The sequence below is a fragment of the Podarcis melisellensis genome, assembly GCF_964234715.1.
Source record: "Podarcis melisellensis genome assembly, chromosome: 17".
Classification (NCBI taxonomy): domain Eukaryota; kingdom Metazoa; phylum Chordata; class Lepidosauria; order Squamata; family Lacertidae; genus Podarcis; species Podarcis melisellensis.
The window spans coordinates 7,737,216-7,751,925 of NC_138534.1; the positions used below are offsets into that span (position 1 = coordinate 7,737,216).

The 14,710-nt window shown below is 45.3% G+C and overlaps 1 protein-coding gene across 1 annotated transcript in view; it reads right to left on the reverse strand.

Moving 5' to 3' along the window:
• The window catches only part of PALM3 (paralemmin 3), a 40,594-nt gene extending 37,735 nt beyond the window's left edge, over positions 1-2,859 (reverse strand). The window contains exon 1 of the mRNA XM_081893939.1: positions 2,457-2,859. The gene's annotated coding sequence lies outside the window, so the exon portion shown is untranslated. The remainder of the gene's footprint in view (positions 1-2,456) is intronic.
• Positions 2,860-14,710: the final 11,851 nt, after the last annotated feature.

The window sequence follows — 14,710 nt, forward strand, 5'->3', positions numbered from 1 at the left end:
TCTTGTATCACAGTGCAGGCTGCGATTCAACCACTAGAGATCACCATTTGTTTAGCTCACTGCGAGAAGTGAGGTAAAGGTAAAGGTAAAGTCGTGACCGACTCTGGGGTTGCAGCGCTCATCTCGCTTTATTGGCCGAGGGAGCCAGCGTACATCTTCCAGGTCATGTGGCCAGCATGACTAAGCCGCTTCTGGCGAACCAGAGCAGCGCACGGAAATGCCATTTACCTTCCCGCCGGAGCGGTACCTATTTATCTACTTGCACTTTGAAACTTTCGAACTGCTAGGTTGGCAGGAGCAGGGACTGAGCAACGGGAGCTCACCCCGTCGCGGGGATTCGAACCGCCAACCTTCTGATTGGCAAGTCCTAGGCTCTGTGGTTTAACCCACAGCGCCACCCGCGTCCCTAGGAGCCAGATATAGTCGGGTCCAAACAATGCCTAAGCCAATACCACTCACATTCTGTAATTCAACAAAGTTGTAGACAAATTTGCCCAAATAACATAAACTTAATATCTGTGTTCTGGTGTGAGTTATTTCCCAACAAGGGGGTGGCTGCGGGGTCTCGACACGCAACTTGTTTTGCTGCAGCAGTCATCTTGCCTCCTGGGCTGAACCTACCAGCTCATCTGGACTAGCAGCAACGAGAACTGAGATTTCCCTCCCTGCCCGCCAGCTCTCTCACCCACTGCTGCTCTCGCATCACATGATGTAAAGGAAGCGTTACTATCTGGAAAAATTCAGAGAGCGCAGATAAAGCACTAGGAAGAAATTAACACGGCTAAGGAACACTTGTATTAGGCTGGAAACAAAAATCTCACTAATTGCCTCTCCCAAGCGCAGCCAAGTAAATCCAAGGCCAGCCTGAGGCTATAGTTGCTCCCAAACGTGCATCATAAAAATGTAATATATCACAAGGTCACAGACTTTTATATTCTGTGTTAATCTGGATCAAGCACACACACATCTTGGTGCAAATGTCGGCAGTTCAGATCCCACTCTTCCTGCACAATCAAATTCTGAGGTTAGGAAAGTCACCCCGTGTTTTTTTTTGCTATGTTTTTATTTAACATGCACAGTTGTGCCTGAGACATGATGGTTAAAGGATTTAAATGGGAAATTCATTCCCTGTAAGTCATCCTATATATGCTCCCTGTAAATTCCTGCAAATCTGGGTACAAGTACCTTTTTTTTAATCAGTCACATTGGGACAGTGTCCTATAGGCTGTTGTGCTTTCCTTCAGATTTCCCCTTCTTGAGCTTCTTGAGGGAACCTACTGTCATTATGTAAAGTACCCATAGAAATGATGGGACGCGGGTGGTGCTGTGGGTTAAACCACAGAGCCTAGGACTTGCCGATCAGAAGGTCGGCGGTTCAAATCCCCGCGACGGGGTGAGCTCCCGTTGCTCGGTCCCAGCTCTTGCCAAATTAGCAGTTCGAAAGCACGTCAAAGTGCAAATAGATAAAGAGGTACTGTTCCGGCGGGAAGGTAAACAGCGTTTCCGTGCGCTGCTCTGGTTCACCAGAAGTGGCTTAGTCATGCTGGCCACATGACCCAGAAGCTGTACACCGGCTCCCTCGGCCAATAAAGCGAGATGAGCGCCGCAACCCCAGAGTCGGCTACGACTGGACCTAATGGTCAGGGGTCCCTTTACCTTTACCCATAGAAGTACAGGTGAAAGGTTTAATTGGGCACAAGTGCTCCTAGCCACAGTTACCTGCACATGCAAACATCTTGATGCAACTTATAGGGCCTTCCCTTTGCCCCACATTGCATACCTGAGTTTGTTATTTCCTTTGCCTCCGTAAAACAATATTCTGTAGGCCTGGTAAGCATGGAGAGGGAGGACCATGTTGCTATAGATTAGGGTTTCCCAAACTTGGGTCTCCTGCTGTTCTTACACTACAACTTCCATCTTCCCTAGTTAGCAGGACCAGTGGTCAGGGATGATAGGAATTGTAGTCCAAAACCAGCTGGAGATCCATGTTTGGGAAACCCTGGTGATGGAAAGCGAGAGTTTGGAAGTCTCTGCAGGTGCAGCTTTTCTGCTCCTTACCTAATAAGCAAGCACCACCTGCCAAAATCCCCTCTTCCGCAGAACTATTTAAAAAGCAGCCAAATTGGTGCCAGTCTGAGGAACCACTTTGGCCAATTTCCAGATTTCTTAAAGGGCAAAAGGGAGCTACCTTGGCCCTGTTCCAATCCAAGAGGAAAATAATAATAATCTACCGGTATTGTGCTTTTATGAGTTTTGTTTTGCTTTCAGTCAAAGCATTCCCCCTTGCCCAGCACTATGCCACCCTCTCCAAGCCTGCAGGCCAACACTGGCACTGTAGGCCCTTTCCTTCATTGCGGGGTGTTGGAATAGATGACCCCTGGCACCCCTTCCAAGTCTACAATCTTACCTCCCTACCGCAGCTACTCTGCTTTTACCCCTCTGCTCTTTTCACTTACCTTTGCAGCAGCCAGTGCCCAAAATGTGAGCTGCCTCTCCTCCAGGTGAGACCTCCGGCTGTGGCGGGGAGGGGGTGAAGCTTGTGCCCAGGGTGGGGAGGGTGCGCTCCCAGCCCCCCTCTGCCCCACTCAGATCAGAAGCACAAAGAGATGCCTCTGCATTGCCCGAATGGCAAAGTCAAAGAGGAGGCATCTCTCCACATCTCCAACTCAGCAGGGCCCAGTTTGGCTTCGATCCCCGGCGTGCGTGTGTGTCCAGAGGCAGAGATGGAGAAGAAAGCTGGTCAGGCCGGTTTGAGTTCAGGGAAAGCTGAGAGGCAGGAGGACTTAGGCAAAGGGAAGAGAGTTTCTCCACAGCCGGCAAAAGTGATTCCGGGTCCTGGCGCCCTTGAAAACCTTCCTCCCCTCCACCTTCCTGGGTCAGAGACGTTATCAGCTGTCTGGCTGAATTATTTACCAGCATTCCTGGGCTGCCTTGTTTAGTTACCTGCCTGTTTTTCTCCCTCTCCCTCTCTCTCTCATACACAGCCTGGCAATTAGTCTATGTATCCATTACTGCTTACTGCTTACTCTAGCCCCAATGTACTCCCACCACTGGTGTTTGAAGCCAAGTACAGTACATATGACCGTTAGCCACAATCAATAACAACAACAACAACTATTATTATTATTATTGTTGTTGTTGTTGTTGTTGTTATTACCACACTCCAACTGGCTGGGTTTTTCCAGCCACTCTGGGCAGCTCCCAACAGAATAATAATAATAATAATAATAATAATAATAATAATAATAACAGTGATAAAACTCCAAACATTAAAACTTCCCTAAACAGGGCTGCCTTCAGATGTCTTCTAAAAGTCAGATAGTTGTTTCTTTCCACCACCGGGAAGGCCCTCTGCCTGGTTCTCTGTAACCTCACATCTCACAGTGAGGGAACTGCCAGAAGGCCCTCGGAGCTGGACCTCAGTGTCTGGGCTGAACGATGGGGGTGGAGATGCTCCTTCAGGTATACTGGGCTGAGGCCATTTAGGGCTTTAAAGGTCAGCACCAAGACTTTGAATTGTGCTCGGAAACCTACTGGGCGCCAAGGAAGGTCTTTCAGGACCAGTGTTATGTGGTCTTGCTGGTCACTCCCAGTCACCTGTCTTGCTGCCACATTCTGGATTAATTGCAGTTTCCGGGTCACCTTCTGTTATGTACTGAATTGAATAGGATCCAAACTGCAACAGTCTGATTGGTCCTAGAACAATAGGATCCAAAAGGCAGCAGTCTGATTGGTCCTAGAACAATGCAGCAATATGATTGGTTGGCAGGAACCACCCAATCATGCTCCAGATAGAAGAAATCCACAACCTGATTGGCTTACAGTAGAATTCCAGAATTAGCCAATCATGTGCAGCCCATTGTGTAAATAATGTATATAAAGCAGATACTTTGAGGGGACTTTCATTCATTCCTCCTCACCACTATGAGCTGAATAAAGAGCATGAAATCACCTTGCGACTCTGAGTATATTTCACCTTCAAAGGTAGCGCCACGTAGAACGCATTGCAATAGTCCAATCAGGAGATAACCAGAGCATGCACCACTCTGGTGAGACAGTCTGTGGGCAGGTAGGGTCTCAGTCTGCTTACCAGATGGAGCTGGTAGACAGCTGCCCTGGACACAGAATTGACATGCACCTCCATGGACAGCTGTGAGTCCAAAATGACTCCCAGGCTGCGCACCTGGTCCTTCAGGGTCACAGTTACCCCATTCAGGACCAGGGAGTCCTCCACACCAGCCTGCCTCCTGTCCCCCAAGAACAGTACTTCTGTCTTGTCAGGATTCAACCTCAATCCATTAGCCACCATCCATCCTCCAGCCGCCTCCAGACACTCACACAGGACCTTCACCGCCTTCACTGGTTCTGATTTGAAAGAGAGGTAGAGCTGGGTATCATCTGCATATTGATGGACACCCAGCCCCAACCCCCCTGATGATCTCTCTCAGTGGCTTTGTGTAGATGTTAAAAAGCATGGGGGAGAGGACGGAACCCTGAGGCACCCCACAAGTGAGAGCCCAGGGGCCTGAACACTCATCCCCCAACACCACTTTCTGGGTGGCAACACTTTGAATTGTGCTCAGAAACATACTGGGAGCCAATGGAGGTCTTTCAGGACCGGTGTTATGTGGTCTTGGCAGCCGCTCCCAGTCACCAGTCTGGCTGCCACATTCTGGATTAATTGCAGTTTCTGGATCACCTTCAAAGGTAGCCCCACATAGAGCACATTGCAGTAGTCAAAGCGGGAGATAACCAGAACATGCACCACTCTGTTGAGACAGTTTGCGGGCAGGTAGGGTATCCCATAGTAGTTTCTTGAAAAACGCCTCTGTCTGTCACTGGATGACCATCTGCCAGGGATTCCTGCATTGTGGGGCTTGGACTAGATGTCACTTTGGGTCCCTTCCAACGCTGTAATTCCATGATACAAGAAATGATGCTCCTGTTTGATGCGCTTTCCCTCAAACTAGCTTCCATCCAACTTGAAAATGCAAGCCCTGGTTATGCTGAGCTATGTACGTTTCAGACAGCCTCTGTCCTGGTGTGGTTGACAGCTTCCTTGAATAGGAGTTGTGAGGGTTGCAGGTGTGGGGAAACAATTTGGGTAATACGCATCAAGTGAAGACATCCTTACATACACACACACGCACACACACACACACACACACCACACACCCCGGTGTGTACAGCAATGCTGCAAATGTGATTTGAAGCACAAAAGTGGGGAGGGGGGGTGACCTCACTGTGTTTTAAGCCGCTAATGTATTCATTAGATATCGGTCGCAGTATAGACATGGAAGTAAAACTTACAGCATGTTATGGTTTAAGAGAAATTTATATTAAAATGATATATCATTGGTATCTAACACCTAGTAAACTGGCAAAAATGTATAAATCTAAATCAAATCAGTGTTGGAAACGTAAAGAGAAAGAAGGTTCCCACCTTAGATCAAATCTATGCTGCCAGGTGCCATAAGAAAGCGGCAGAGATAGCGCAGGATAGTACGCACCCTGGAAATGATCTCTTTCAGCTTCTGCCTTCTGGAAGAAGGGACAGGGTTATAAAGACCAGGACTAGCCGCCTGAGAAACAGTTTCTACCCAAATGCAATTCTGGTTCTAAACACAGCATAAGGGGTCTCTATAGTATAATGTATTTTATAGTATAGTATAGTGTACCATATTTTAAAATGGGGCTTCCGAGTTTTTAGGGGGTTTTGAATGTTTTATGTAGTTTTTCAATTTCATTATTCTGTGTGGGACAATGACAATAAAGATATTGTATATCGTTCCTTTTATCATATGTGGTGGTCTTGTAGTAAGGTTAAAGCTCACTGGGAAATGATATACAATGAATTGAAAAGGATGTTCAAAATAACTTTTGTAAAAAAAACAACACCAGAACCTTTTCTTTGGGAATTATAGGGACAGAGCTACCTAAGTCCCAGCAAAGGAAGAATGGATACAAAAACTTACGGAATATGCAGAAATGACAAAACTTACTGGAAGAATAAGAAATCAAGATAACAAACATTTTATAAAAGAATGGAAATGGTTTATTGACTATTTGCAGATAAGTTGCAAACAGATAAAAACATTGGCAGGATTATTGTAATAAGAGTACATATTTAAAGTCGATAATTAAATGAGCAAATTAAATGAATTTGGATGTGCAGAAGATATTGAAAAATAAATTTAAGGAACCTCAGAAAGAGGGGGGAGAAAGTCAAACTTTGAAATGTTAAATTGATTGTAAAACTAATGAAATGTATAAACTTGAAAAGCATAAATAAAAACTTTTTTTAAAAAAAAGACACCCTGGGGAATGCTGCCAATAAGGGACTAGAGGAACCAAGGGCATGATCCGGCAAAAGGCATTTCCTGATGCAAAAAGATCTGGAAAACCACAAGCTATTTGGAGAAAATATGAGATGTAAATGCAATGTATCATGCTCTCTAGTATTCCAGCAAATTGTCATCCACGAGGTTGGTAGAACCCAGCCCATAAAAGCCAGCACAACAAAACACTTCATTACATGTGCGTTAGATCTGAACAGCTGTCACTTTTGGCAGGATGGGTAAGAACATTTCTGGTTAGTTCTGTTGCGCCCCCTGCTGGCAAGCCAATGTAGTGCGCCTACTTCCCAGCCTTTCGCAGCCTTCTTCCTCTCACTTTTCTGTAACTGGGTCTTCTTCCTCACACCCCACTGCCTTTCTTGCACCCCCATATTTCAGTACCTACTGCCAGCAAGTATGTCCTTCATCGTATGCATGTGCCGCTTCCTACTTATCGCTCTTAATTTGCAAACTGCTTTTACAATTGCTCAAATTTCCAATCCACAGATGAAGCAAGAAAAGCGTTTCTTACAAATTAAACACTTGGCCGCCCAGCTGCTAATTCTTATTGCTTGACAATAAAATGCTGTTATTTAGGCTAAAAGGTTATTTATTTATGTATGCCAGTACTGCGGCCCGTTGAGAAGAGAAGACTCCCTGGAGAAGACCCTGATGTTGGGAAAGATGGAGGGCACAAGTAGAAGGGGGCGACAGAGGACGAGATGGTTGGATAGTGTTCTCGAGGTCACCAGCATGAGTTTGACCAAACTGCGCGAGGCAGTGGAGGACAGGAGTGCCTGGCGTGCTCTGGTCCATGGGGTCACGAAGAGTCGGACACGACTAAACGACTAAACAACAACACTGCGGCCCGTGTTTTGTTAGCCCCAAAATGGAAAACGAGCGACTGGAAGCTAAGGCCCCGAAAAGACTCAATATGGAGGCCAAATGGCCGAAATATTGGGAAATAATAGAAAAAGATGGAGATAACTGGAGGTTGCAGAGTTTGGAGAAACTAAAGGATAAAGTGCGAGATTGGTTACATTACGCTCAGATTAAAGAAGTTTTTAAGTTGGACAAAAAGATAGGATTCCAGGTGGAAAAATCAAAGTTAGAAACAGAACTGTTAGAACCCAGTTCTAAGATACTTTCAAGAATGTATAACTTGCTGCTAAAATGGAACACACAAGATGAAACGGTCAAATCAGCTATGATATATACGGGGGGAAATTGTGTACACTTGAAGACCTTGGCAGCATTAAGATAAATTCAACAGTGTAAATAAGTTTTGATGCATGTAATATAGTGGTACCTTGATGGATGTAATAGTGGTTGCATACGCTTCAGGTTACAGATGCTTCAGGTTACAGACTCCACTAACCCAGAAATATTACCTCGGGTTAAGAACTTTGCTTCAGGATGAGAACAGAAATCATGCAGCGCTGGCACAGCGGCAGCAGGAGGCCCCATTAGCTAAAGTGGTGCTTCAGGTGAAGAACAGTTTCAAGTTAAGAACAGACCTCCAGAACGAATTAAGTTCTTAACCAGAGGTACCACTGTAATGGAATACTGAATGGTTTAGTTTATGTAAAATATTCAGGGATTTATGATATGCAAAATGAACCATGGAAAGAGAAGAAGGGAAGTCACTGATATTTTAAGGATGTTTAAATGAGTATTTTAAATTGTAAAACAGAAAATTTAATAAAAATTATATATATACAGTATATATAACACACACACACAATAAAATGCCTTATCTGCCTAAGGAACCAGTGGTGCTTTGAGGTTCCATCTCTCCGCTAATAGTTTCTCCCCGAGGTTTCCCATCTCTTCTTCAAGGAATATTAATCAGCTTAGGACTCTAAAGACGACTGTGTACCAAACACTGCCCTAGCAAGGGAGGGCTGGCGATTAGCAAGACAGAAATAGATGACATTCTTCTTGATTGACTTAGAAGGGTGTTGGAGTAGCAGAGGGGAGGATTCTCCATCATCTACTTATTATTCAAGATCCACCCTATTACATTCCATGATCTAGGAGATCTAACAGGGATGCTGGGGTGCAATGCTCTGATATTGTGTCAAAGTAGATTAGTGGAATCCTATACAGTGGTACCTCAGGTTAAGTACTTAATTCGTTCCGGAGGTCCGTACTTAACCTGAAACTGTTCTTAACCTGAAGCACCACTTTAGCTAATGGGGGCCTCCTGCTGCTGCCGCGCCGCCAGAGCACTGTTCTCATCCTGAGGCAAAGTTCTTAACCTGAAGCACTATTCCTGGGTTAGCGGAGTCTGTAACCTGAAGCGTATGTAACTTGAAGCGTATGTAACCCGAGGTACCACTGTACGATGGAATCCTTTTAACTAAAAAGGATGTTTCCTGACAACTCAGAAGCTCTCTGCATACATAATACCTGCCAGGACCACAGTATGTGCCTGGTGCCTTGGCACAGAGTCTTTTTTTTTTGCTTTCAAGGCACAGAGAATACTGTCTCCTACTTACAATGAACTAAAGGCATTTCATATCTGTATAGGCCTGGTGCGTTGTTCTGTGGCCATTAGTATCAGTGAAGAGCTGCTAGCCTGCCGTTTACTTCGCATTTTTCTTTGCTTCTGTTTTTTATGGGCGCCTATAATTCAGCTTTATAAGGGACCCGGGTGGCGCTGTGGGTTAAACCACAGAGCCTAGGACTTTCCGATCAGAAGGTCGGCGGCTTGAATCCCTGCGACGGGGTGAGCTCCCGTTGCTCGGTCCCTGCTCCTGCCAAACTAGCAGTTCGAAAGCACGTCAAAGTGCAAGTAGATAAATAGGTACCACTGCGGCAGGAAGGTAAACGGCGTTTCCGTGCGCTGCTCTGATTCGCCAGAAGCGGCTTAGTCATGCTGGCCACATGACCCAAAAGCTGTACGCCGGCTCCCTCGGCCAATAAAGCGAGATTTGCGCGGCAACCCCAGAGTCGCCGCAACTGGACCTAATGGTCAGGGGTCCCTTTACCTTTATAATTCACCTTTCAGATGATTGCTGAGCAGCAATCTCACAGGAGCATTTGAGGCCACTAGGGTGGGAAAGATCTGAATTTGGGAAGTATTTGCTCAACTAGATGAGCTCCTGGTTAGTGAAAAGTCTTTGGCAGATAGGTGATGGGGGGGGGAGGGGAAAAAACAGGGTGTGAAAGAAGGCAGAGATCTGTTCCTCTGCTGCAATCTAGATATGAAACCAGTCATACAGAAAAAGAGTAGAAAAGTCAATTGGGGATAGACCCCGCCTCTGGTTTCCTTCCTCTTTCTGTTTGGAAAGGGTGCACTGTGAAGACCAGGAATCAGTTTCTGAACCTGAAGTCTGCATATGCTCCAAATGCCTATATTTATCCTGCTTTCTGTCTCTGGTAAATCTCTGTCACTAACTTGCGCCCGTGTCTGTGGTATTGAACAGAATGTTTAATATAATGAATCTTTGTAATAAATGGAATATAATATTTAATTTCTCCGTGTATATTGGAGTGTACTCGATTCCTTTCCTCTTCCCCACTCAAATAACAGCCTTTCCAAATAGTATTATTGAATGTACTTCCGTCTAAGAGAATTGTATGCAGTAAATAAGAGAGGCAACCTGGAGGCCCAATATTTATGGTAAGCTCTCTGCAGGTGTCCCTTTGCCTGTCTGCACTCGGAGTCAAACCAGGTGGCAAATTCCGTTAACTTTTTTGTGGCAGTATTTTGGATCACGGTTGTGAAGTGTAGTTTTAGCTTTTCTGTGAGTGTCTTGAATAGTTTCATGGTCTCAGCAGCGGAGTTAGCGGATATAATCGCAGTATGGATGTCCTTTAGCTCAGCTGTTTGAAGAAGGTGAGCCAGGGCTGCGTTCAGTAGGGGGGACCATTTGATTCTTTTAGCTGCGGATATGCCAAGATTTGCATTAGGGATATATTGCGGTTTTACGATAGAATTGTTGAGGAGCGGACCTGCGAAAGCCAGAGTTAAGGGTAAGTGGTCGCTTTCAATGTTATAGCCCACTTGGAACTCTGACAAACTTGTATGCAAATCTTGTGATTAGAATATAGTCTATGACACTACCACCAAACTTTGTGAAGTGGGTGTATTCCCCAGGGCGATCTCCCTCTATATTGTTGTTTAATATCAGCAGGTCCCTCTGCTTTGCGGCCTGGGCTAAGCAAAGTCCTGGGTAGTTGCATCTAAGATCTTTAGAATGTACCTGAGCTGCTGCCAACAAGCAACACAACTTGATCTTCTGGATTCTGGAAGATTAAGCGCTCTTCATTTTTTCAAAAAGAAATCTCTTACGGTCCATTTACTGCAAATAACCCCATGTTTCGGAAGCCAGGGCAAGACAGGCTGCAGAGTATGTATGCTTTCATGACTTTGTTTGCTTCATGCATTTCAATATTTTTGCAGAAAGGCAGCATAAAACAAGCAGGAAAGAACTTCTAGCAGTGCTTAGAGAAGGCAGACGCCCAGAATTTACAAAGAATGGGAATGCGTACAGGAATATATGATAAGATTTGGTTTCAGAGCTTAAATTTAACATGCAGTAGCCTGAGGTACGCAAGGATACAAGAGAATATTACAATACAAATGGAAAAACAAACTTAATAGCTATCAACACAACAAGAAATAACAGTATGAAGAGAAGATCGCACATGGCTGAAGGGAAGTACAGTGGTACCTCGGGTTACAGACGCTTCAGGTTACAGACTCCGCTAACACAGAAATAGTACCTCGGGTTAAGAACTTTGCTTCAGGATAAGAACAGAAATCGTGCTCTGGCGGCACAGCGGCAGCAGGAGGCCCTATTAGCTAAAATGGTACCTCAGGTTAAAAACAGTTTCAGGTTAAGAACGGACCTCCAGAATGAATTAAGTTCTTAACCCGACGTACCACTGTAATGGGTAAAGGGGGAGGGAGGTATAAGGCAGTAATTGGAAAATTGTAGAGGACAAACATGCAATTTAGGAGGTTAAGAACAAGGAATTAAAAGAAGAAGATTTAAGTTAAAGAATAGTAAAATAAGGAAATCTGAGAAGAATTTAGTACAAATGAAAAGTGAGAGTCATGTTATTGCTTCTGTCTTGGTTTATTTTGGTTGTAAAGTCCTATGTTGTAAAGATTGTACATAAAATAAATGAAACGTTTTTTAAAAAAACAGAACGAGGGACTATGGATGAAACCGTGTGTGTGGCTATTGAGAGAAGTTGTGGTCCTCCTGCAATGTGGTGATGTAGTTCTCACCGCCAGCCCCTGGCATTTGACCATCTCAAGCAGCTGTACCTCATGATCTGGAAAAGGCATCTAAGGCTCCCTTGTGGTGGGAAAAAGCATGCTGGGCCACAGTTCACAGACCGTGTACAAAGGAATGTGAGGTGCATCAAACACATGCGACTTCACTGGCACCCCTAAATATGTCTGTGCCCCGCTTTCATCTCTGCTCCCCCGGCAATGGCCCTCTGAGATGTGGGTGCCGTCTATGAAATATTGCAAAGAAGAGAGATATTAGTCTTGAGATTTAAATGTAATAGTGAAAATAACTTGCCGACAAAGGTCCGTATAGTTAAAGCTATGGTTTTCCCAGTAGTGGTGTATGGAAGTGAGAACTGGACCATAAAGAAGGCTGATCGCCAAAGAATGGATGCTTTTGAATTCTGGTGCTGGAGGAGACTCTGGAGAGTCCCATGGACTGAAAGAAGATCCAACCTCTCCATTCTGAAGGAAATCAGCCCTGAGTGCTCACTGGAAGGACAGATCCTGAAGCTGAGGCTCCAATACTTTGGCCACCTCATGAGAAGAGAAGACTCCCTGGAAAAGACCCTGATGTTGGGAAAGATTGAGGGCACAAGGAGAAGGGGACAACAGAGGACGAGATGGTTGGACAGTGTTCTCAAAGCTACCAGCATGAGTTTGACCAAACTGCGGGAGGCAGTGGAAGACAGGAGTGCCTGGCGTGCTCTGGTCCATGGGGTCACGAAGAGTCAGACATGACTAAACAACAACAACAGTGAAAATAAGAAATGTAAATCAAGTAAATAGATTGGAAAATTTTCAGATGTGATTGATGGAAGTAAAAAAAAAATTGTATAAGATGTTAAAGTACATTTAATTATTGTTGAAAATGATATGTGAAAACTAGTAAAAAAATTATATATATATATATAAAACGGATGTGGGTGCCATCACGCTCACCCTGCATGGTTGACCTTGGGCCCTGCCTCTCTTTCCCTTGGAGCTTTCCTCCCCCTTCCATTCACAGAACTGATCCCAATCTCTCCTGGGTGACGTGAAACACTTTTGAAGGAACATTTCCTCCTACCAATCGCCGGAGGCTCTGGAATCTGGATTTCCCCAGTTCCAACCTGGATAATCATAACGTCGCCAGGCACGGGGTGACTTTGTGACTCCCAGATCCCACGAAGGAGCAGCACTGAGCTTGGTACCTCGGCGTACCAGGCCTGCCTGCCTCCAACCTGCACGCGGGAGGGGGCGGAGGGGGCAGGGAGTGGATCCAGTCTGTGCTGGGCAGGGAAGGGTGGTTGTGCAAAGCCTCTCAGCCTGATCGCAGTTATTCAAGTCCTTGAGCGTCCTCTAATCCCATCAAACAACAGAACTTGAGCTGGCTCTCTCTCTCTCTCTCCGCCCCCCCCCAACCCCTCCTGCCGGTCTCATGGCACACAGCTGCAGTCTTTTCAGGGGTGATGCAGCCTGTGACTGGGGGGTGGGCGCAGCAGCACTGCAGAACACGTGGCTGTATCAAACAAGATGCCAGGGTGCAGCCTTTAGATCAGGGGTAGGCAACCTAAGGCCCGGGGGCCAGTTTGCAAACTATTTTTGGAAGCCGAACATCCGAAGGGGCTTTTGCAGCTTCCGATTGGCTACAGGAGTTTGCTGCAGCCAGTCAGAAGCTGTGCTTTGGTTTCTAAACGTTTTGGAAGTCGAACGGACTTCTGGAACGGATTCAGTTTGAATTCCAAGGTATGACTATGTGTGTGTGTGTGTGTGTGTGTGTGAGAGAGAGAGAGAGAGAGAGAGAGAGAGAGAGAGAGAGAGAGAGAGAGAGAGAGAGAGAGGCAAGGCCTGCCATTGCAATGCTGCTCAGCATTCATAGCTGTCAACTTTCCCCTTTTCTTGCGAGGAATCCTATTCGGAATAAGGGAATTAGCCTTAAAAAAGGGGCAACTTGACTGCTAAGTCAGCATTACCTGCCCTGATTGCATCATGGGTAGGGAAACTAAGGCCTGGGGGCCGGATAAGGCCCAATTGCCTTCTGAATCCGGCCCGCAGACGGTCCGGGAATCAGCTTGTTTTTACACGAGTAGAATGTGTGCTTTTATTTAAAATGCATCTCTGGGTTATTTGTGGGGCATAGGAATTCGTTCTCCCCCCCCTCAAAATATAATCCAGCCCCCCCACAAGATCTGAGGGACAGTGGACCGCCCCCCTGCTGAAAAAGTTTGCTGACCCCTGCCTTAGATCATGTGCTGGGGCAGCTTGGGAGCACAATGGCAAAAGTTCAACCCTAAAAGCTCTGCCTTTATTCCCGCCCTCCTTTAGTGTCCACTTGGAATCCTCCCTGGGAAGGATGAAATGGCCAGTGCATTACAGCATGCCCCCCCCCAAAAAAGCCAGAAAAATCATACAGCCCTCCCCTTGCTTTTTAGCCAACTATTTCCCCACCCCAAATTCAATTTTTCTTTGAGCCTTGCCTAAAATTCCATGCTGCAACTTCCTTAAGCCAGGAGCACAGACACTATTTGTTCTCTCGATTTGCATTTTATCGAGTGGCAGCAAAGGAACTGTTGAAGGGTCAGGTCTCACACTGGGAAACTCCTGCTGATGAAAGCGTAGCAGGCAATGCAAGTTGGGAGAGGCCCCTCTCCCTCTGTGTAAGGCAATAAGCCTCTTTTTTATATACTGTATATAAAATTTTATTAGTTTTTTAACATATCATTTTCAACAGTAATTAAACATACTTTTACATCTTATTCAATTTTTTTGACTTCTATCAGTCCTGTCTGAAAATTTTCCAGTCTAATCTCTTAGTATGCATTTCTTATTTTCCCAATTACATTTCAAACTCATAACTCAATATCTCTTTTTCTACTTTGTAACACTTCGTATATTTCTCCTTACAAAACTTCTTGTAGTCCTACTATCATAATTTGTTGATTACAGTTGCTCTTCAAATAATTCATATTCTTCTTCCAATCTTCTGTAAATCTCTGGTCCCACAGGTTTCGAATCTTTCCTGTCATTTTGTCCAATTCTGCATAGTCCATTAATTTCATCTGCCATTCTTCTTTCATTGGAATTTCTTCTTGCTTCCATTTCTGGGCTAACAGTGTAAGGCAATAAGCCTCATGTTCACCTG